A 22,503-nucleotide genomic window follows, 5' to 3' on the forward strand; every position below is an offset into this window, starting at 1 on the left:
CTCCGGCCGCTGCTACACGCCATGGCCTAGACGGGGAGGGAGCTCCTGTTAATCAATAACACCAGGAAAACCCGGCAATAAAATCTAGAAGAAAAGACAATATCACAATTTGTGACAACTGTCTCTTGTAGATCAGGCAAAAACTCCGGTGGAAATCGTCTACAACTATTTGTCAGCAATCAGGCAAAAAATTCCACCAAATTACCAGGTAAAGGTCCATCTCTCTTTTGCAAAAAGAAAATAAGAAGCATGATTCCTTTGTAGTTTGCAAAAACTCTGCTATACACCCACGTTTTTGCAGCTTGATTTTGGATCTTTTACAATGGTGAGCCTATTATTGCTGCACCCCCTGCTTGTTTAACCTAGATGTTAGAGAGATCCTGAGCTCTTGTTTGGTGTTATTTTACCGTCTTGCACTTGGCCTCTGCAAAGGAAGAAAAAACATATAGAAAAGTTGCTTAGAGAAAACCCTTGCAGGAAACCAACTGAGCATAGTTGCAGCAACATAGTTGCTTCAAGGGAAAAAATTGCAAGTTCAATTGAGTTGAGTTGTTCAAAGAAAAAATCCTCTGTTCAAACAAGACATAAAAAAACTTTGCCTGCATGCTTTGAAAAAAGTAGTCCGAAACTAGAGAATAAAGTCTACACACTGAAGTTTCTTTGCTATTAGTGGGCAAAAGGGATTAACATTATCATAATTGAAAACAACATGTAAATTGCCTACATGGCAAAGTTGAAAACAACATAAGAAAAGTGAACCTTACTCTGGGAATATGTGAGTGTTGGTAGGAGACTTCGTGCTGTGATTTTAGTGGTGTTGTGAGCGACTTTAGCAAGTGATGCTTGATTGAGTTGGCTCTCGGCGGGGCCAGCGGTAGGGCAGATGTTGGTAGGGGGTGGGAGTTAGTTTCACCCGGTTAGGCGACTTTGTAGTCGGACCAAGGCGACTACGTGTAAGGGCTTAGGCGGCTGTTTGTGTGTGACTTGGGCTTGGGCGAGTTAGTGTTTTGTGATACTTTAGGACTCCAGCGACTATGTGTTAGTTAGTAGTCGACTCTGTGTCATGAATTTTGGGGTGTTGTAAGCGACTTTAGGATGTGGGCTTGATCGAGTTAGTTCCCCCGATTAGGCGACTTTGTAGTCGGGCCAAGGCGACTACGTGTAGGGGCTTAGGTATATCTTTTTGAGTGATTTGGGGCTTTGGGCAACTTAATGTATTGGGATACTCTAGGATTGCGGCGACTATGTGTTGGTTGGTAGGCGACCCTGTGTCGCGAATTTAGCGGTGTTGTAAGCGACTTTAGTATGCGGGCTTGGTCGAGTAAGTTCCCCCGGTTAGGCGGCTTTGTAGTCGGGCCAAGGCGACTACGTGTAATGGCTTAGGCGGCTCTTTTGTGTGACTTGGGCCTGGGCGAGTTAGTGTTTTGTGATACTCTAGGATTGCCGCGACTATGTGTTGGTTGGTAGGCCACTCTGTGCCGCGAATTTAGGGGTGTTGTAAGTGACTTTAGCATGTGCGCTTGGTCGAGTTAGTTGCTCCGGTTAGGCGACTTTGTAGTCGGGCCAAGACGACTACATGTAGGGGCTTAGGTATCTCTTTTTGAGTGATGTGGGGCTTTGGGCGACTTAGTGTATTGGGATACTCAAGGATTGCGGTGACTAGTTGGTTGGTAGGCGACTCTGTGTCGCAAATTTAGGGGTGTTGTAAGCAACTTTAGCATGTGGACTTGGCCGAGTTAGTCCACCGGTTAGGCGATTTTGTAGTCGGGCAAAGGCGACTATGTGTAAGGGCTTAGGCGACTCTTTTGTGTGACTTGGGCTTGGGTGAGTTAGTGTTTTCAGATACTCTAGGATTGCGGCAACTATGTGTTGGTTGGTACGCGACTCTGTGTCGCGAATTTAGGGATGTTGTAAGCGACTTTAGCATGTGGGCTTGGTCGAGTTAGTTCCCCCGGTTAGACGACTTTGTAGTCGGGCCAAGGCGACTACGTGTAGGGGCTTAGGTATCTCTTTTTGAGTGATTTGGGGCTTTGGGCGACTTAATGTATTGAGATACTCTAGGATTGCGGCGACTATGTGTTGGTTGGTAGGCGACTCTGTGTCGCAAATTTAGGGGTGTTGTAAGCGACTTTAGCATGTGGCTTGGTCGAGTTAGTTTCCCCGGTTAGGCGACTTTGTAGTCAGGCCAAGGCGACTATGTGTAGGGGCTTAGGTATCTCCTTTTGAGTGATTTGGGGCTTTGGGCGACTTAGTGTATTGGGATACTCTAGCATTGTGGCGACTATGTGTTGGTTGGTAGGCGATTGTGTCGCGATTTTAGGGGTGTTGTAAGTGACTTTAGCATGTGGGCTTGGTCGAGTTAGTTCCCCCGGTTAGGCGACTTTGTAGTCGGGCCAAGGCGACTACGTCTAGGGGCGTAGGCAGCTCTTTTTGAATGATTTGGGGCTTTGGGCAACTTAATGTATTGGGATACTCTAGGATTGCGGCGACTATGTGTTGGTTGTTAGGCGACTCTGTGTCGCAATTTTAGGGGTGTTGTAAGCGACTTTAGAATGTGGGCTTGGTCGAGTTAGTACCCCCGATTAAGCGACTTTGCAGTCGCGCCAAGGCGACTATGTGTAGGGTCTTAGGCAGCTCTTTTCTAGTGATTTCGGGTTTAGGGCGACTTCGGCCGTTTTAGTGTAGCAACTTTGTGTGTGTAGGGTTGTTTGAACGGCTTTAGCGTGTGAGCCATGGTAGAGTAGACTCGCGGCGGGGGCACAGTAGGACTGCTGTGGTAGGGGGGCGAGTTAGTTCCCTCCGCTTAGCCGACTTTGTTGTCGCGCGAGACGGCTGTGTGTAGGGGCTTTGGCAGCCTTTTTTGTTGATTGAGGCTTTGGGCGACTTAGTGTATTGAGATGCTCTAAGATTCATCGTTTGGTGCGGTGACTATACGTGGGTTGGTAGGCGACTCCGTGCGTACAAACAAAAATGTCTGAAATACTAGAGTTGAAAAGATGCTCGCATATTCAAAAGATGCCTACAATAATATTTGAAACTACAATTAAGAGGCCTATGTATCATCCAGAACTGCCTACAAACAAAATATCTGAAAACTTACAGTTGAAAAGATGCCCACAATAATGTCTGGAACTACAATAATTCCTTGAAGATAAACTGAGGCTGCTCCCTATGAAAAGGCCAGCCCTACACTTACACATGCTCACTATTCTCTCAGAGAGAAGTGGCTATGCTCAAGTACTACACTTTGCTAAATCTGCACATCTATTGAATTCAAAAAAAGATAGAAAATCCAGAGCAGCCATACTATTGCATGATTTCATCTAAGAAACCTTCGCTAGATCTGTACGACAACATATATCTCAGGCAAAAAGGTAGGAATAGATCCCAGCAGAGATAATAGAGCAAACTTTTGACTGAACTTAACTTTTTAACAGCACTAAGAATACCAGGAGGGAATTTGCAGAATAATACAGACTTGTGCTACCACATATTCTAGAGAGATCAATTTGTAACTCCTGCTTACAGTAACAGATCAAAAAGCTAGAAAAACACATTATATTGCCCGGAAAAAAACACCATATTGCATGGAAAAACATATTCTAATGCCTAGAAGATGGCAGGTGCTCTGTGTGTTTCTCTTCGGTTGGTATAAAATGTAGGCAAGTACGGAGAACATAATTAGGCAAAAATCAAAGTAGAAAACTGGGCCGTGCAGCAGTAGAGACACGCACACAGTTATATATGATGGAAAAAAGGGAGAAAAAGGTAAAAAGAAAAATCGGAGCTTCATTTGATAGATCTTTGTTTTGTGTATTTTTACTTACTTATTCACATTGGCTGAGCTTCTTTGTCGCCCGGTTGAAGTTTGTCTATATCACTTCCGACAAAGTTGCCGTTCTGAAAGTATGTCTATTCACACATAAGAGAAAAAAGAAGTGGCATAGCTTATATGTTAGTGGGACAAAACATGATGCTGATGTAGGCAACATATCTTATCACAGGTAGTGTGTGGTGGCTTTATGTTGCAAATCAACTTCACATTCAAAAAATGTTAGAAAGGAAAAACCCAAGCAATGCACTATACTAAGTAATTTTTGCCTACAGTTCCTCTACAAGTTAAGTGTTTTTTCCTACTTTATGTCATGCAGTATACTAAGTAATTTTTGCCTACTGTTCCTCTACCCTCTGTAGCTTGTATTGCCTCAAAAAGCACATTCTATTGCCTAGAAAGATTCATATTACTATTTGCCTAGCAGATAACGCATATTATTTCCTACTGTATTGCCTAAAAACATATCCTGTTTGCCTAGTGAGTGGGGAACATGACCTTATTTTTCTACGAGATGGGTGCTCTTTGTGTTTTTCTCCCAGGGATATAGGCAAGCATGGAGGCCGTAATTCATGCCTCTACTTACACAGTCTGATTTCATATCTGCTATTTGCCTAAATATGCACTATTGCTGCTTGTAAACTCATCTGTTTTGCCTGCATAAAAACACTTCCCTAAAAGCCTTAAAATCCACCCTGAAAATGGACCTTATATCTGCTATCCACTGTTGGTTTGCCTAAAAACGGTATTATTGCCTACATCCCTGAGATCTGACGGAAATTATTGCCCACCACGGATATGCACTTCCTCCCTCCTAGCCATGACTATGGGCTGATGCACCTCTAATCCAAGGATTAGGACAGAGGCAAAAACGCCCCCCACACTGAGCAGCCCATTATCGCCGTGGAAATGCAGGTGGGATGTGGATTTTTGTTCGCTCATACAATTGGGCATCAATTTCTCTCTCGATTCATCTCGATGGCCCTCTATCTGTCGATTGGCTGCCGGAATTTGAATTTGGCTGACAAATTCCATTCGATTCCGGCAACCCCCAGCCCCTTATCCCTATCCCTATCATCGCCGTGGGTGCCGACGACACGTCGGCGACCAAATCTACGCACGTTTCGCTGTGGAGGAAAAAATAGGAGGGATGGGCTGCATCATAGACTCACCTCCTTCCCCCCGGAGACGTAGCAGTCCGCCTCGCTGACGTTCGCCATCCTCAGGCCGTTGACCAGCTTCTCCTGTCCCCATCTGTCCTCACGTGCGCGCGCCCTTCGCCTGTCGATGTGGTGCCCGTCTACCGCCGGCTCGCACCCCGTCCCCTTGGCCCGTCGTCGCCGGACTACGCCGGCCACGCTCGCCGAAGAAAGGGTCCCACTAATACGTGTTGCGAACGGACGACTCGGGTGCGGCCGCTCGCGAGCGCTGGATCGCGCGCGCGCGTCGCCCAGCGTATGGGTTCTGACATAGTATCTCGTTCGGTCGCGAGTCCGGGTCCGGCTCTCGCTCGAAGGGGCCAAAGCTCAACCTATATAAGTAGCGCGGCATTCCCCGTGCACCATACTACGCCCCCCTCCAGTCTACCTCCAACCATTGGATCATCGGAATCCCGTTCGCGAGAAGATTGGCGACACCGCGCACCGAGCATGGCAACTGACCAGCACCGCCGCGCACCGAGCATGGTAGCCGACCAGCAGCGCCGCGTGAAGCTGATAGTTAGCTACGGCGGGAGGATCGAGCGCGCCGAGAGTCGCCCGCCGAGGTACGTCGGCGGCGAGCACCTGCTCCTCAACGTCCTTTCGTCCGTCTCGACGAGGGGCTTCCGCGACCAGCTGGCGGCGCGCGCGGGCTTCTCCAACTTCTCCGTCAAGTACTGCTACTCCGGCGAGGGGCTGGACCTGTGTTTTGATTTTCGGCCGCAAAATGTGGATTTCGGCCGAATTTCGGCCATCTCGGTCTGAGGCGAAAAGTATATTTAGGCCGAAATTGCTCAAATTTGACAAATTTTGATCAAATTTAAATCAAATTGCAGTTAAAATTTGGTCAAATTTCAGCCGAAAATTTTGAAAATGGCCGAAATTCGGCCATCTCGGCCTAGGGCGAAAAAAAGCTCAAACCGAAAATCAAAACACAGGGCTGGACTCGCTCTGCGACGTGGACACGGACGAGGACCTGCGCGACATGCTGGACATCTTGCTCTACCGGGACCTTCAGGCCCGGCTGTTCAACGACAAGAACACGCGCCGGTTCCGAGTCTACCTGTTCCGTGACGCCGCCGCCGCCCCGTCGCTGACCTCCCAGGCCCTCGGGAAACCAGCTCCCATGCGGCGTAGCGCGACGTCGCCAGCTCTGTTGCCGGCGAAGCCGGCCGACGTCGACGGGCGGCCCTCCCAGGGCCTGGCCGCTCCCGCTCCCTCTCTCGTGCCGCGGATCACGACGTCGCCGAATCCGTTGTGCAAGACGTCGACGGCTGGCACGACACCCTCCAAGCCGCCGCTCGCCCCCGCTCTCGCATGGCGGATAGCGTCGTCGCCTTTGTTGACGGCAGACTCGACAGATGACACGACTTCTTTGATCACCACCACGTCGACATCAGCAGCCAGAGCTACCCAACATACACCACCCCACACGGCGGCGTTCCGACCAGCAGAGCAGCGTAATCCGGTGTATCAGGCGGCTCCAGTATTCGTAGTGCCAGTAATGCCGCAGGTCATAATCCACCGGCCGATGATCATCCTCGTACCCGTGTACAATTCAAAGGTGGCTATGGGCTGAGAATTTTTGGAGTCACAATCGAATATGAAAATACTTAGTCAAGTGAGAATTAGCAATCCATAGTTTGTGTAGATTAGATGTCTCACAGGTTGTAGACATGAGGTGACAAATCAAAATTCTAGATTGATCGGTGGTTATGCACCACGGGATGTAACTTATAGGCGTGACTTCAATTTTTCTTATAGTTTACTCTAAAATGTTTATATATTTTATAATTAATGATGTCAATTCCATTATATTCGGTGTTAGTATCACCATGCGTGTACATCCTAGCTTTAGTGTGCCTTTTTTGAACTACACACTGATCTTGTATAATGCAATCTCTTTAGACGAGCTTCGCTTTTAATATTTTTGTGTTTTAAGATGTGCATATTCGTTTTAGCTCCGGGCCTATATGCTACTGAAATATGCGCAATTCATCTTCCTATAGATTCATGCGTTAGGTTGTATTCTCCTTTGTATTACACAGTATGCTCTTCGTTTTGGGACAATAGCATGGCCCACGTATGGTCCCTATTAGACGAGCGCAGTCCGTTTATTAGTTGTTGGTCTAGACAGGGATGAGACGCTCATGTCCCACGTCTTAATGTTTTGCATCGTTAAGTGAAATGAAAAATACCAAAGAGAACAACTTGCTGATGGAGGTGTCGGTATTAAAGAAATCAATAGGTAAGTTCTGTACTCACTATGGTACCGTGTTGTTCCTAGATGGAATAACACAACATACCTTCAGAATAATGAACCGCCAAAGAATCCTCTACTGACACCACCGTCAATATTAGAACTACAGAAGGTATGTAATATCAATAGAAGAAATTATCCTCATAATTTGTGTCCACCGATGAAAAACGGCAGGGGTGGAGACATGAGCCGAGTAGGGACGGGCGCACGTATGTCTCATTGTAAGCAAGACAGAAGGCAAGCATTGCGTCGGGGAAGCTCCAGATGGGCCGGCCCAGCCGCGCGGGAGGCTACAACCTCCTTTTACTATTTTCTTACGTATTATGTTTTCTTTTTTGCTTTATTTTTTACTTTTGTTTATACTTTAAAATTCTAAATAAATATTACAAAATAATCTATAAAAAACATTAAAAATTTTGAACAAGCATTTGAAATATTAAATGCATATGTAGAAAATATTTATCATGTATACAAAAAATGTATGAAAAAATTTATTATGTATTTGAAAAATGTTAATCAATCATTTGAAAAACGTTTGAATAAGTATCTGAAAAATGTTAATCAAGCATTTGAAAAAAGTTAAATGTGTATAGAAGAAGCATTGAGCATGTTTTAGAAAAATGATGAAATGTTTTGATCATGAATACAAAAAATGTTAATCAAGAATTTCAGAAAATGTTGAACAAGTATTTGAAAAAAATATTAATCAAGCATTTTGAAAATGTTAAATGTGTATAGAAAATGTTGATCATATATTAAAAATGATGAAATTTGTTTACCATGTATATAAAAATGTTAATCAAGCATTTAAAAGAATGTTGAATAAGTATTTGAAAAATGATAATTAAGCATTTGAAAATGTTAAATGTGTATTGAAAAAATGTTGACCATATATTTAAAAAACTAAAGAATTTTGTAATCATGTATATAAATTTTTTAATTAAACATTTTAGAAAATATTGACCGAGTATTTAAAAAATGTTGATCAAACATTTGGAAATGTGTATAGAAAAGATGTTGACCATGTATTAAAAATGTTAAACTTGTATTTGAAAAATGTTAATCAAGAATTTCCAAAAAATTAATGTCTATAGAATTTTTTTACCATGTATTTTAAAAATATTAATCTTGTATTTATAAATTTTAAATGTGTATTAGAAAATGTTCTTGACGTATACGAAAAATGTAGAATGAAAACCAAAAAACAAAGAAAACGAAAAATAAATGAAAATAAAAAATAAAATCAAAGAAAAAAATTATAAAAATAAAACCTAAGAAACAAATGTAAAAAAGAATTGAAAGACTATGTAAACCAATAAAGAAACAAATAAAAACCAAAAACATTGAAAACCAAGAAAGAAGACAAAAAACGAAGAAGGAGAAAGAAAAGAAAAACTAATACAAGCATGAAAGAAACAAATAGGAACCGAAAGAAAAACTGAAGTATAATGACGAAAAAACCTGAAGAAGAAATAAGAAAACCAAACAAGAAAGAAAAAAGAAGGAGAAAACAGAAAAACCCGAGTGTTTTCCCTCAAGTTGGTCGCGTCTCCTATCCTAACGCGAACCCAGCCTTAGCGTAGTTGCTAGAAACACCAGCCACCATCATAGCCACCTGAGATCGATCGTTGGGGACCTCTCTTTTTGTCCCTATTTCTTCTGTTTTATTACTATACTAGCAAAAAAGCCTGTGCGTTGGAACTTGATAAAAAATTACCACACAATTCCATAACCTAATAACCATGACTCCGGACTCGAATACATCCACATTTTTTATTTCAACACATGGAAACCCATCTGTGTTGCCACTTATCCTCCTTTCTACCCTCATTGATGGTGGCTTGAATGCTCACACAATCACAATACGTTTGAATGTTGTTAATTAAAGTGTCTATCTCTACATAAGAAGATAAATATGCTTTTTCCCATGAGGTTTTAGCGAGACGTGCATGTGTGGTTATAGTTTTTTTTGTCTTCCATCTTGATTTTGCCGAGGTGCTCATTTTCAATCCGGATCGCACCGGTATAAAAGAAAGGAGGATCATGCGCGACATCGGTATGAAAGAAAGACAAATCATGTGCAGCACCGGTATGAAAGAAAGACTGATTGTCGTGGGAACGATTCCGACAATAATAAGGGATAGTGTAAAGGAGCATGATCTATCGAGATGCATATGGGTGACACGATGGTTTTAGCGAGTTCGGGCCTCTCACGGTGGAGATAACAATCCTACGTCTCGTGCTCCGGAGAGGCTTTGCTTTATCGGAGTGTGTATCCGGACATTACAATATATGTGTGTGAGAGAGAGGGGAGAGCGGATCTCCATGCCTGAGCTATGTCCTGAGACTAATGGTTAGAAAGAGAGAGAGGTGGAAGAAAAGAGCCCCCTAGTCTAGTGGTGGGGGTGGCTATATAGAGTGCGCCACCCCCTCACCTCCTATGTTACAAAGTGGGGGCGTTAATGCCATAACTCAGCCTACTACTAAGATGATGCTTCGAGTGCCTTGTCGACTGCTAGTCTTCGCATATCCGAGTGAGATCAGATGCTCCGAGTGGAATGAGTTGGTCGAGTGGAGTGCTATGCTCCGAGTGGTTATTGTCGTCCGAGTGACTTGATGGTCATCCGAATGGATAGTATGTCTGTATGAAATTTATCTGGACCCACATGCTGTGTGGACCTCATGCTTTATGATATTTCGACCCTTCATGGGCCTACCTATTATGTGTATACCCAGCATTAGCCCCCGAATCGATTGCAATTTTGTAGAACGAGTTTGTGAAAGAGACAATTTGGCCCGAGTGATTATGGAAATACTCGGTACCCATCATCGTGCTTTCAGACAACCAAGGTTTGAACAAAATCTCAATGGATTCTGGTACTGTGCTTCCCGACTGATTTGGGGTAAGTGCCCGCAAGGAGCAACTTGGTGACATTCGATCATCTCTCGGAAGAGGTTAACTTGTGATCAGAGTACGGATGTGTCATTAAATCCGGGCAACAAGATTGACGCATGGACTGTTCTATCGGAAAGATGCCATTCTTATCCCGGAGGAACGTTAATACGAGTCGGTTCTAGATCCAAACTTATGAGTTTCACGCTTTGAGTCCTAGAAAAAGGCTCAAAAGAGGTCCACGGAGGAGCATTAAACTCACCTTATAGCAATTTTTTGGTAGCCGACGGGAGCCTTATAACTTGTTTGTTTGTTGTTCGTCACTCAGACTGGTCTGGCCATAACGAGTGGAGATTACTCCAGTGGGGGCACGCTGAGTGCACCCACTGGGTGTAGTCCCCGAGACCGTCGTCGACTGTGGGCAGTCAGCGGGGGTCTGAGAGAGAAAATCTTCTTAGCTGGTACTGATTGGACTTGTTCCTCTCCGAGTCGAGGTCGAGTAGTACTTGAGGATCTGATATTGGTCTAGCTTGCTTCTCTTCAACTTAGAAGTCGAGTAGTACTTGACTGATCTGGAGCCGGTCTTGCATCGAGTAACAGATTACTCGGAATTTTGTTCTAAGGGTGCGCGATCAGTGCACCCATATGGTGTAGTCCCCGAGACTTCGATTGATTGTTGATAGTCGGTTGGAGTCTTTAGGGTTTGTTGTACTTGAATGTTGATGCTGGACTTGAGCAAAATGTTTCTTTATGAGTTCTCTTCCAGTGGGGGCACGCTGAGTGCACCCACTGGGTGTAGTCCCCGAGCCTCTGTCGGACAAGATGAGTCGGCCAAAGGGTTTAAGTCTCCTGGTAAACCTCCACGCAGTCGACACGGTAAATATCTTTTAGTCTGAAATTGAGTCAATCGGATGCATCTTCAAGCGCTTGACATGGTAAGTAAGCTCAGCCTGGAGTTGAGTCAGTCGGACTAATCTTCGTGCACTCGGCATGGAATAAATTCAGCCTGGAACTCGGTCAACCAGGTGAATCTTCATGCTCTCGGCACGGTGAATGAATTCGGCTTTGAAACTGCCGACTGTAGAAAAAAGCTGGACACTCCAGGGAGTAATCGTTCCAGTAGTACTTCTTATATTGACCGTTAGATTTTGCGTGAAAGGGGTATTTGTAAGAGTACATTGTATCTGTAGAGGATCTTTGTTTTCACCCTTTTGCATGAAAGGGGTATTTGTCCGAGTGGACGTGCTTCCTGACTGATCGGGGTATGTTGACTGCAAGGAAAAAGTTGGTGGCACTCATATGTCTCCCGGAGGAGATAGACTAGTGGTCTGACCTGGACGTGCCATTAAACCCGAGTGGCGAGGCTAGTGTGTGGGCCGACTCTCCGGAGAGAGGCCAATCATTATCCCGGGGGAACACCAGCACATGCCATCTCTAAGTCCAAGTTTGTGAAACTGACACCTTGGAGCCTAGGATAAGGGCCAAGTGTATCCGTAGAGGAGTGTCGTTTTCACCCTTTTGCAGTCCTAAAGATGACTTCGGGTAATGATTTGGGTGATCATCCGAGTGGACAGTACTACCCTTATAGATTTTCGGCGGAACGAGCATGTATGGTCAGAAAGATATTCTTGATGTGATCAATGGGTTGGTCGAATGGGCGTAACCCCTGAGGGCGGCATGGCCAACGGCTGCGTGTAGCCCCCGAGTGATGCTTGAAAGAGGTAAGCTTGCTACAAAGTGTGATATGAGGTTTGATCATATGAGTAACTTAGTCGTTCTCATGTTGGGGGTGTAGAGGTAAAGACATGTCTAACTGATGGTGACGCGCGAGGCGGCCGAGGGGCGATTATGTGTACAAGCGAGTGATGACGCGCAAAGCGCCCGAGTGGTGAAGACATGCCCAACCGAGTGGCGACGCGCGGGGCAGCCGAGTCATGATGTGCGAGGTGGTCGAATGATGAAGACGTGCACAACTGAGTGGTGAAGACGTGCACAACCGAGTGGCGACGCGCGGGGCGACCGAGTGGTGATGATGTGCGAGGTGATCGAGTGAAGGAGACATGCACAACTGAGTGGCAACACGCGGGGCAGCCGAGTGATGAAGACGTGCACAACCAGTGGCGATGCACGAGGCGGCCGAGTGGTGATGACGTGTGAGGTGGTCGAATGTAGGACTACATATCCAGCCAAGTGGTGACGCGCGGAGCGGCCGAGGGGCACGGATGTGTACAACAGAGTGACGACGTGCGGGGCGGCCAAGTGGTGAAGATGTGCACAACCGAGTGGCGACGTGTAGGACGTCCGCGTGGTGATGACGTGCACAACGGAGTGGCGCTGCGCGGGGCAGTCGAGTGAGGATGTGCGAGGTGGCCGAGTGAAGGACTACGTGTCCAGCCAACACTAGAAAAAAAGACACATCTGTGACATTTTGGGCCGAATGAATTTTTTTCTGTCATACTTATGACACTTCTATGATGATAATTGTGACAAAACCCGGTATCATCATAGATGTGGTGGGGTCCTACTTCTATGACAAAAAATCATGACAGAAAATGGGCTTTTCGTCCTAGGCGGGCCGGAGACGCAGCTGCATGACATTCTTTGGGCCGTCCATGACGGAAAAAACCATGGTAGAAGCGAGGGCGAGGAAAATATCGTGGTGTTCCCGGTTATGGTCGGTGGTCGGGGCCGAGCGATGCGTGTTCCTCTCATACACACATGCGCGTGGGTGCGAGGCGTTGGGCTCTAACTGAACTCGAGCGAGGCGTTGGGCTCTAACTGAACCCGAGCGAGGCATTGGGCTCTAACTGAACCCGAGCGATTGCACTGCAGGCTATGCGTTACTGAACCCGAGCGATCGATCGATGGCTGTTAACTGAACCCGATCGAGCGATTCCTTTGCTACTACTGCTAACTGAAGCCGATGGATGCTGCCTCTAGATGAACAGTGAGCGTGCTGGGGGGGGTGGATGAACAGTTCCCGGTGGGGGTGGATGAATAGGACCCCGTGGTGTTGCCTCTGGATGAACAGGACCCCGATCGATCGAGCCGGTTGGGGCTGGATGAACAGGACCCCGTCGAGGGCAGGATGAACAGGACCACCCCGTGGAGGGCAGGATGAACAGGACCACCCCGTGGAGGGCAGGATGAACAGTAGATGATGGAGGGCTGGATTTACAGTAGCCCGTGGAGGGGTGGTTGAACAGGAGCCCGTGGAGAGGGCTGGTTGAACAGTAGCCGGTGGAGTAGCGCGCGGTGGAGGCTGGATGAATAGTCACAGGTGGAGGCTGGAGGAGGTCGATGGTGGATGAACAGTAGCCCGTGGAGGCTGGAAGGGGGTCGATGGTGGAGATGAATAGTATTCCGTGAGTCCCGTTTTGCGGTACGCCACACCCCTCCCGATGAACAGGACCCCGTTTCGACCGTAGCGCTCCAACACAAGTCCATTTTCTCCATTTTGCGGTACGCCAGACCCCTCCCGATCAACAAGACCCCTGTTTCGACTGTAGGAGGTCCATTTCCTCCGTTTTGCGGTACGCCAGACCCCTCCTGATGAACAGGATCCCGTTTCGAACGTGGCCGGTCGAACACAAGGCCGTTTCATCTGTTCTGCGGTACGCCAGGCCTCATTTCCATCGGCTATTCCGTCCAAGCCCTCCCGATGAACACGACGACGCATTCCATTCCGACCCAGCCGGTTGGCTCCCCATGAACACGATGACGACGTTGTTTCTCCGTTCCGACCTAGCCATGTCGAGCCCTGGCCATACGTATGCGCGAGTAGGCATTCGAGACCCTTCCCATATGTACGTACGTGGCCGTATTTTCTTTCTTGCACACTGGCCGTTGTACGTACGTGTACATGCTACATGCACGCCTCTACTACGACACGTGCGCACCTCTACATCCCATTATGTACATACACGTTCACGACCAGAATGCCAACGCTACATACGCTTCGACCAGGTGGGTCCCGACTGTCAGACACTTCCTTGTGTGCGAAGATGTAGCTGGTGGGTCCCAGTAGTCAGGGGGACGAATCATTTTTTTGTTTTTACCTGGACGCACTTTCTGCGTGCGAAGATGTAGCTGGTGGGTCCCAGCAGTCAGGGGGAAACATTTTTTTTCACAAAATACGATGGCCCGACCGGTGGGTCCCCGCTGTCAGGTGGAGGAATAATTATTTTCCGTGTAATAAGGAGGCACTTCCTTGCCGCGGCCATGGACCCAGCTGTTAACCTCTTCATGTACAATCCACGTCCGATGGAAGCCGTTCCTTGACCACGTTGACCACGCCGCGCCAAGAGCACCAGGGGGGTGGACGACGGCGAGGCCTAGAAAGGGGACGACGCGGAGCCGGGGAAGATGCGGTAGTGGATGCCCACGCATAGAGGAGTACGACGGTTCACTGGTTCGCTGCGGTGTAAGGCTGCCGTCGCCGTAGAATAACACGGGGTGTGGGTGAGTAGATGGATGGCCTGGCCAGCGGTGGGAATAGTAGGGGCGGTGAGGCCTCCGGGGCAGCACAGCCGGCCACGGGAGGCAGGAGCATGCGGCACGACCGGCGCTGCTTTGGGCGGCTGGAGCAACAAGACCAGAGGTTGAAGAAGCACTACGACTGTTGGATGGACATCGTACGATCACTGGAGCTAGAATCGTTCATATTGACTAAGTTGACAAAGCACTCCGTCCCCGTCAACTTAGTAGGCCCACAAGTCAGCCTCCCACCAAGGTGGGTCCCAACTAGCAGGGGGAGTATTCATTTTTTTGTGCATAATAAGGAGGCACCTTCGATGGGTCCGAGCTGACAGCGGGGGGAAAGTTTTTTTCACGAAATACGTTGGCCCATCCGGTGGGTCCCAGCAGTCAGGGGAAACATTTTTTTCGCCAAATACGGTGGCCCGTCCGGTGGGTCCCCGCTGTCAGGTGGAGGAATAATTATTTTCCGCGTAATAAGGAGGCACTTCCTTGCGGCTGCCGTGGACCCAGCTATCAGCCTTTCCACGTACAGTACTCTTCCGATGGAAGTCGTTCCTTGACCACGTTGACCACGCCGCGCCGAGAGCACCAGGGTGGTGGACGACAGCGAGGTCTAGGAAGGGGACGACGCGGAGCCGGGGAAGACGCGACAGTGGATGCCCACGCGGAGAGGAGTACGAGGGTTCACTGGTTCGGCTGCGGTGTGAGGCTGCCATCGCCGCAGAATAACAGGTGGTGTGGGTGAGTGGAGGGATGCCCTGGCCAGCGGTGGGAGTAGTAGGGGGCGGTGAGGCCTGCGCGGCAGCACAGCCGGCCACGGGAAGCAGGAGCAGGCGGCATGAACGGCGCTGCTTTGGGCGGCTGGATCAAGAAGAGCAGAGGTTGAAGAAGCACGACGGATGTTGGATGGACATCATACAGTCACTGCAGCTAGAATCGTTTATATTGACTAAGTTGGCAAAGCCCTTGGTACGCGTCACCTTAGTTGGCCCACAGGCCAGCTTCCGAAATGGTGCGCCCCAAATGTCAGGGGGAGAAATCATTTTTTGGGGGGGGTGAAGCTAGAATATCCGAGATTGAAGAAGAAGCACGGCATCCGTTGGATGGACATCCAACGGCCACTGCTGCTAGAAGCGTGTGTTGACTCTAAGTTGACAAAGCCTTGCATACGCGTCAACTCTCTTTTTTAGGGGACGCGTCAACTTAGTAAGGCCACAAGTGTGTGGCAGAGAACTTATAGCCCATTTGAGATTTGTAAGAATGTGCAGCCAATTTTTTAATTCTAATGGAATTTACTACAGCCCATTTACAGTTTGTTAAAAGTACAGCCCATTTCAACCAACCGTTCAAAACAGAATTCAATAAAATTTCCCACATTTTGATGGGATCCGGAATATTTTTATCCCAAAATTTCTAGTTAGATTAAATACAATTTCAATATAAATTTATATTATGTAAAAATCCAACGAAACATTGCTCTCGCAACAATTAATGGAATTATTTTTTTTAATATCCAAAAATAATATTTTATAAAGTAATTACGTGGTTGGTGCATTTTTTATAGTTACTGCCCAGTTTTTATATTTACATCCCATTTATTATTTCTTAAAGCCAATTTTCTTGTTAAGCCTAATGCATCCCTCCTAGGAAAGATTTGTAGCCCAGCGGGGCGGAGAATAACAACTTGACCTTGCCTGTGTATTCCTAAAAAAAGTGTAGCTAGGCTAGCCATTTTCAGCTTGAAAAATAATTAATATCTGGGCTGGATACCTGGCCTAGGCTAGACGGGCCCCAGCCCGCCCAGTTAATAGCTGCAGTGATGTTTTCATTGTTGTTCAGAGGAGAAAAATTAATATCTGGGCTAAACATCGCTCAAGAAAAACTCTGCAGTGCCCACACCTCAAAAACACAAATACTGCTGGAGCTGCTTGGTCCCAGCTGCCGGCCGCTTCTTGTGCAATTCTCTCGTTTATTGACTACATAGGTTGACAATGGTGTGGGACCCTGATGTCAGGAAACCGGGAGGAAGCAAAAAAAATATTGTTTTATATACTAATAAGGAGGCACTTGCGTACGTGCGGCTATGGCCCTAGTGGGTCCCCACTGTCATCCTCTTCAAGTAAAGTCATCTCCTCATCCTCATGTCCGTTGACCATGTTGACAACGCGAGACGACGGCGCCACGGCGAGCGCAACAACTCGAAGGACGACGGAGAGGGCCTCGAGGGCCCTACGGATGGTCTGATACAACGCCCGCTGCTCATTCGGGAAGCCAGGATCATAGGGCCACATGTCTGCACGGCATTGTTGTTCGCTTGTTCACCGGTGCTCGTTGAGGAGACGGAGGTTGCAGCACAGGTCCTCCTGCGCTGGTAGCTCTTCCACCATTAGGGCGTCGAAATGCAGCCGCACCTGCTCTATGGTGAACACGGCATGAATCGGCTTGGACAGTGGCGGCAGCTCCTGGTCGGAAACTATGTCCATCATCTGATTGTCGTCGCTCAGCTCGGCGAGGTAGCTGGTGGGCCAGCATGTCCGGCTGCTGGACCGATCCGCTGCCAAGCATGAGTCTGACTGCCCTGGCCCACCAAGACGGCCTCCCTCGCCCGCGCGTGCTTTCCGCCCGAAATGGTCAGCACCGCCCGCCCCGCTTCCCGATGCATGCGATTGCTCCGCCTTCAAACGACACAAGTGTCGTCCGTCCTTGTGCCGCCCTCATTAATGATACGCGGTTGCCGAGGTGGCTACTCAGGCGCCACACATCCGTCCCTCCACCGCCCACCATTGCTATATAAACTACTGCGCCGGCCATAGCCCCAGTCATCCGCATCCATTCCTATTCTCCTGTCCACACCACTACTGCCCACCATGGCTTCCTCGCGCTCCAGCGCTCTTCGGGACGGGCGGACGACGGACCACAAGGATATGGCAGCCATTCCTGCCGACTGGCTGGCCGGCAGGCAGCCGGAGCACGACGATGTCCCAATGGAGAACATGGTAGTCGACGATCCGACACCAACCCCCTCCTCCGCGCCATCCTCGCCGGTGCATTGCACCATGACCATCGGCGAGGCCCGTGCCCAATATATGGGCACGGTGAGGCAGAAGCGTGAGGAGCAGTTCCAGGAGGCGCAGGCCGACGCTGCCTACAACCACCATATCCTCCAGGAGCACCTGCAGGCGGAGGAGCAGATCACCGCGGAGCGGGTGGAGCAGGAGGCGTTGCTCGACTCGTACCGCTCCACCCGCGAGGGCCGCCTCGAGCGCTGGCGGTACCGCATGCGGGTGGCGAAGGCTGCAGCCGCCTACAAAGAGGGCGATGAAGCGGGCGAGGCGCTGTTTGGCGAGACCGAGGACAAGGCAGAGGACAATGCTGGCTCCGACGAGTCCCCGCTCCGTTGGCTGCTACGTCCATTTTGGATCATGTTTTTATATCGATATTCATTGCATTATGGGCTGTTATTACACATTATGTCACAATACTTATGCCTATTCTCTCTTATTTTACAAGGTTTACATAAAGAGGGAGAATGCCGACAGTTGGGATTCTGGGCTGGAAAAGGAGCAAATATTAGAGACCTATTCTGCACAGCTCCAAAAGTCCTGAAACTTCACGGAAGACGTTTTCAGAATATACAAAAAATACTGAGCGCAAGAAGTTCACCAAGGGGGCCACACCCTGCCCACGAGGGTGGGGGACGCGCCCTACCCCCTGGGCGTGCCCCCCTACCTCGTGGGCCCCCTGGTGGCCCTCCGATGGCCAGCTTCTGCTATATGGAGTCTTTTGATGAGAAAAAAATCATAAGCCATCTCCTCGGACGAAACTCCACCGCCACGAGGCGGAACCTTGGCGGATCCAATCTAGGGCTCCGGCAAAGCTGTTCTGCCGGGGAAACTTCCCTCCGGGAGGGGGAAATCATCGCCATCGTCATCACCAACGCTCCTCTCATCGGGAGAGGGCAATCTCCGTCAACATCTTCACCAGCACCATCTCCTCTCAAAACCCTAGTTCATCTCTTGTATCCAATCTTGTCTCCAAGTCCGGGATTGGTACTAGTAGGTTGCTAGTAGTGTTAATTACTCCTTGTAGTTGATGCTAGTTGGTTTATTTCGTGGAAGATCATATGTTCAGATCCTATATGCATATTAATACCCCTCTGATTATGAACATGATTATGCTTTGTGAGTAGTTACGTTTGTTCCTGAGGACATGGGAGAAGTCTTGCTATTAGTAGTCATGTGAATTTGGTATTCGTTCGATATTTTGATGAGATGTATGTTGTCTCTCCTCTAGTGGTGTTATGTGAACATCGACTACATAACACTTCACCATTATTTGGGCCTAGAGGAAGGCATTGGGAAGTAATAAGTAGATGATGGGTTGCTCGAGTGATAGAAGCTTAAACCCTAGTTTATGCGTTGCTTCGTAAGGGGCTGATTTGGATCCATATGTTTCATGCTATGGTTAGGTTTACCTTAATACTTTTGTTGTAGTTGCGGATGCTTGCAATAGAGGTTAATCATAAGTGGGATGCTTGTCCAAGTAAGTACAATACTCAAGCACCGGTCCACCCACATACCAAATTATCAAAGTACCGAACGCAAATCATATGAACGGATGAAAACTAGCTTGACAATATCCCCATGTGTCCTCGGGAGCGCTTTTCTCTATATAAGAGTTTGTCCAGGCTTGTCCTTTGCTACAAAAAGGATTGGGCCACCTTGCTCCACTTTATTTACTTTTGTTACTTGTTGCTTGTTACAAATTATCCTATCACAAAACTATCTGTTACCACTTATTTCAGTACTTGCAGAGAATACCTTGTTGGAAACCGCTTATCATTTCCTTCTGCTCCTCGTTGGGTTCGACACTCTTACTTATCGAAAGGACTATGATAGATCCCCTATACTTGTGGGTCATCAAGACTCTTTTCTGGCGCCGTTGCCGGGGAGTGAAGCGCCTTTGGTAGGTGGAATTTGGTAAGGAAAATTTATATAGTGTGCTGAAATTTACTATCACTTGTTACTATGGAAAGTAATCCTCTAAGGGGCGTGTTCGGGGTATCTTCACCCCGACCAGTAGAGCAAAGAGTTGCTCCTCAACCTACTGAACCTACTTAAAATGAAAATGTCTGCTTTGAAATTCCTTTGGGTATGATAGAAAAACTGCTAGCTAATCCTTTTGCAAGAGACGGAACAACGCATCCTGATGAGCACCTAATATATGTGGATGAAGTTTGTGGGTTATTTAAGCTTGCAGGTGTACCCAGAGATGTTATTAAGAAGAAGGTCTTCCCTTTATCTTTGAAGTAAGATGCATTGACATGGTATAGGCTATGTGATGATACGGGGTCATGGAACTACAAATGATTGAAATTGGAATTTCATCAGAAGTTTTATCCTATGCATCTTGTTCATCGTGATCGCAATTATATATATAATTTTTGGCCTCGCGAAGGAGAAAGCATCGCTCAAGCTTGGGGGAGGCTTAAATCAATGTTATATTCATGCCCCAATCATGAGCTCTCAAGAGGTATCATTATTCAAAATTTATATGCTCGGCTTTCTAATAACAATCGCACCATGCTCGATACTTCTTGTGCTGGCTCTTTTATGACAAAGACTATTGAATTCAAATGGGATTTATTGGAAAGAATTAAACACAACTCTGAAGATTGGGACCTCGACGAAGGTAAGGAGTCAGGTATGACACCTAAGTTTGATTGTGTTAAATCTTTTATGGATACCGATGTTTTCCGTAAATTTAGCACTAAATATGGACTTGACTCTGAGATAGTAGCTTCTTTCTGTGAATCTTTTGCTACTTATGTTGATCTACCCAAGGAGAAGTGGTTTAAATATCATCCTCCCATAGAAGTAAAAGTAGCTGCACCTATTAAAGTTAAAGAGAAGACTATCACTTATAATGATCCTATTGTTCCTACTTCTTATGTTGAGAAACCACCTTTCTCTGTTAGGATAAAGGATCATGCTAAAGCTTCAACTGTGGTTCGTAAAAGCAATATTAGAACATATACACCTCCTGAGCAAGTTAAAGTTGAACCTAATATTGCTATTGTTAAAGATCTTTTGGCTGATAATATTGATGGGCATGTTATTATTTCTGTGATGAAACTGCTAGAATTGCTAAACCTTGTGCTAAAGATAAACCTAGAACTGTGGTAGGCATGCCTGTTATTTCTGTTAAAATAGGAGATCATTGTTATCATGGTTTATGTGATATGGGTGCCAGTGCTAGTGCAATACCTATTGACCTATATAGAGAAATTATGCATGATATTGCACTGGTTGAGTTAGAAGATATTGATGTCACGATTAAACTTGCCAATAGAGATACTATTTCACCAATGGGAATTGTTAGAGATGTTGAAGTCTTGTGTGGGAAAACTAAATATCCTATTGATTTTCTTGTTCTTTGTTCTCCACAAGATAGCTTTTGTCCCATTATATTTGGTAGACCCTTCTTAAACACTGTTAATGCTAAGATAGATTGCAAAAAGGATGTTGTTACTATCGGTTTAGATGATATGTCTCATGAATTTAATTTCTCTAAATTTAGTAGATAACACCGTGAAGAAGAATTACCTAGTAAGGATGAAATTATTGGTCTTGCATCTATTGTCGTACCTCCTAGTGATCCTTTAGAACAATATTTGCTAGACCATGAAAATGATATGTTTATGAATGAAAGAAGGGAAATAGATGAAGTATTCTTTAAACAAGAACCTATTCTGAAACACAATTTGCCTGTTGAAATCCTAGGGGATCCTCCTCCACCCAAGGGTGATCCCGTGCTTGAGCTTAAACCGTTGCCTGATACTCTTAAATATGCTTATCTTGATGAGAAAAAGATATATCCTATTATTATTAGTGCTAACCTTTCAGAGCATGAGGAAGAGAGATTATTGAAAACTCTGAATAAGCACCGTGCTGCTATTGGGTATACTCTTGATGATCTTAAGGGCATTAGTCCCACTCTATGTCAACATAAAATAAATTTGGAAGAAGATGCTAAACCAGTTCATGATCATCAACGACGGCTGAATCCTAAAATGAAAGAAGTGGTAAGAAAGGAAATACTAAAGCTCCTTGAGGCAGGTATAATCTATCCCGTTGCTGATAGTCAGTGGGTAAGTCATGTCCATTGTGTCCCTAAGAAGGGAGGTATTACTGTCGTTCCTAATGATAAAGATGAATTGATTCCTCAAAGAATTATTACAGGTTATAGGATGGTAATTGATTTCCGCAAATTAAATAAGGCCACTAAAAAGGATCATTACCCCTTACCTTTTATCTATCAAATGCTAGAAAGATTATCCAAACATACACATTTTTGCTTTCTAGATGGTTATTCTGGTTTCTTTTAAATACCTGTGTCAGCCAAGGATCAATCAAAGACTACTTTTACTTGCCCTTTTGGTACTTTTGCTTATAGACGTATGCCTTTTGGTTTATGTAATGCACCTGCTACCTTTCAAAGATGCATGATGGCTATATTCTCTGACTTTTGTGAAAAGATTTGTGAGGTTTTCATGGACGATTTCTCCATCTATGGATCTTCTTTTGATGATTGCTTGAGCAACCTTGATCGAGTTTTGCAGAGATGTGAAGAAACTAATCTTGTCTTGAATTGGGAAAAGTGCCACTTTATGGTTAATGAAGGTATTGTCTTGGGGCATAAAGTTTCTGAAAGAGGTATTGAAGTTGATAAATCCAAGGTTGATGCTATTGAAAAGATGACATGCCCCAAGGACATCAAAGGTATAAGAAGTTCCCTTGGTCATGCGGGATTTTATAGGAGGTTCATTAAGGACTTTTCA

The 22,503-nt window shown here is 46.4% G+C and overlaps 1 long non-coding RNA gene and 1 pseudogene across 1 annotated transcript; one reads left to right on the plus strand and one right to left on the minus strand.

The window, feature by feature from the left end:
- Positions 1 to 201: 201 nt before the first annotated feature.
- LOC119355226 lies at positions 202 to 5,326 on the minus strand. The gene is made up of 3 exons (XR_005171515.1): positions 5,005 to 5,326; positions 3,828 to 3,912; positions 202 to 424 (listed from the first exon to the last, which is right to left on the minus strand). It is a non-coding gene; the product is annotated as an uncharacterized LOC119355226 (long non-coding RNA).
- Positions 5,327 to 5,514: 188 nt separating this feature from the next.
- Positions 5,515 to 6,396, plus strand: LOC119359534 (annotated as a pseudogene).
- Positions 6,397 to 22,503: the final 16,107 nt, after the last annotated feature.

Source organism: Triticum dicoccoides, chromosome 2A (assembly GCF_002162155.2).
Source record: "Triticum dicoccoides isolate Atlit2015 ecotype Zavitan chromosome 2A, WEW_v2.0, whole genome shotgun sequence".
Lineage (NCBI taxonomy): Eukaryota > Viridiplantae > Streptophyta > Magnoliopsida > Poales > Poaceae > Triticum > Triticum dicoccoides.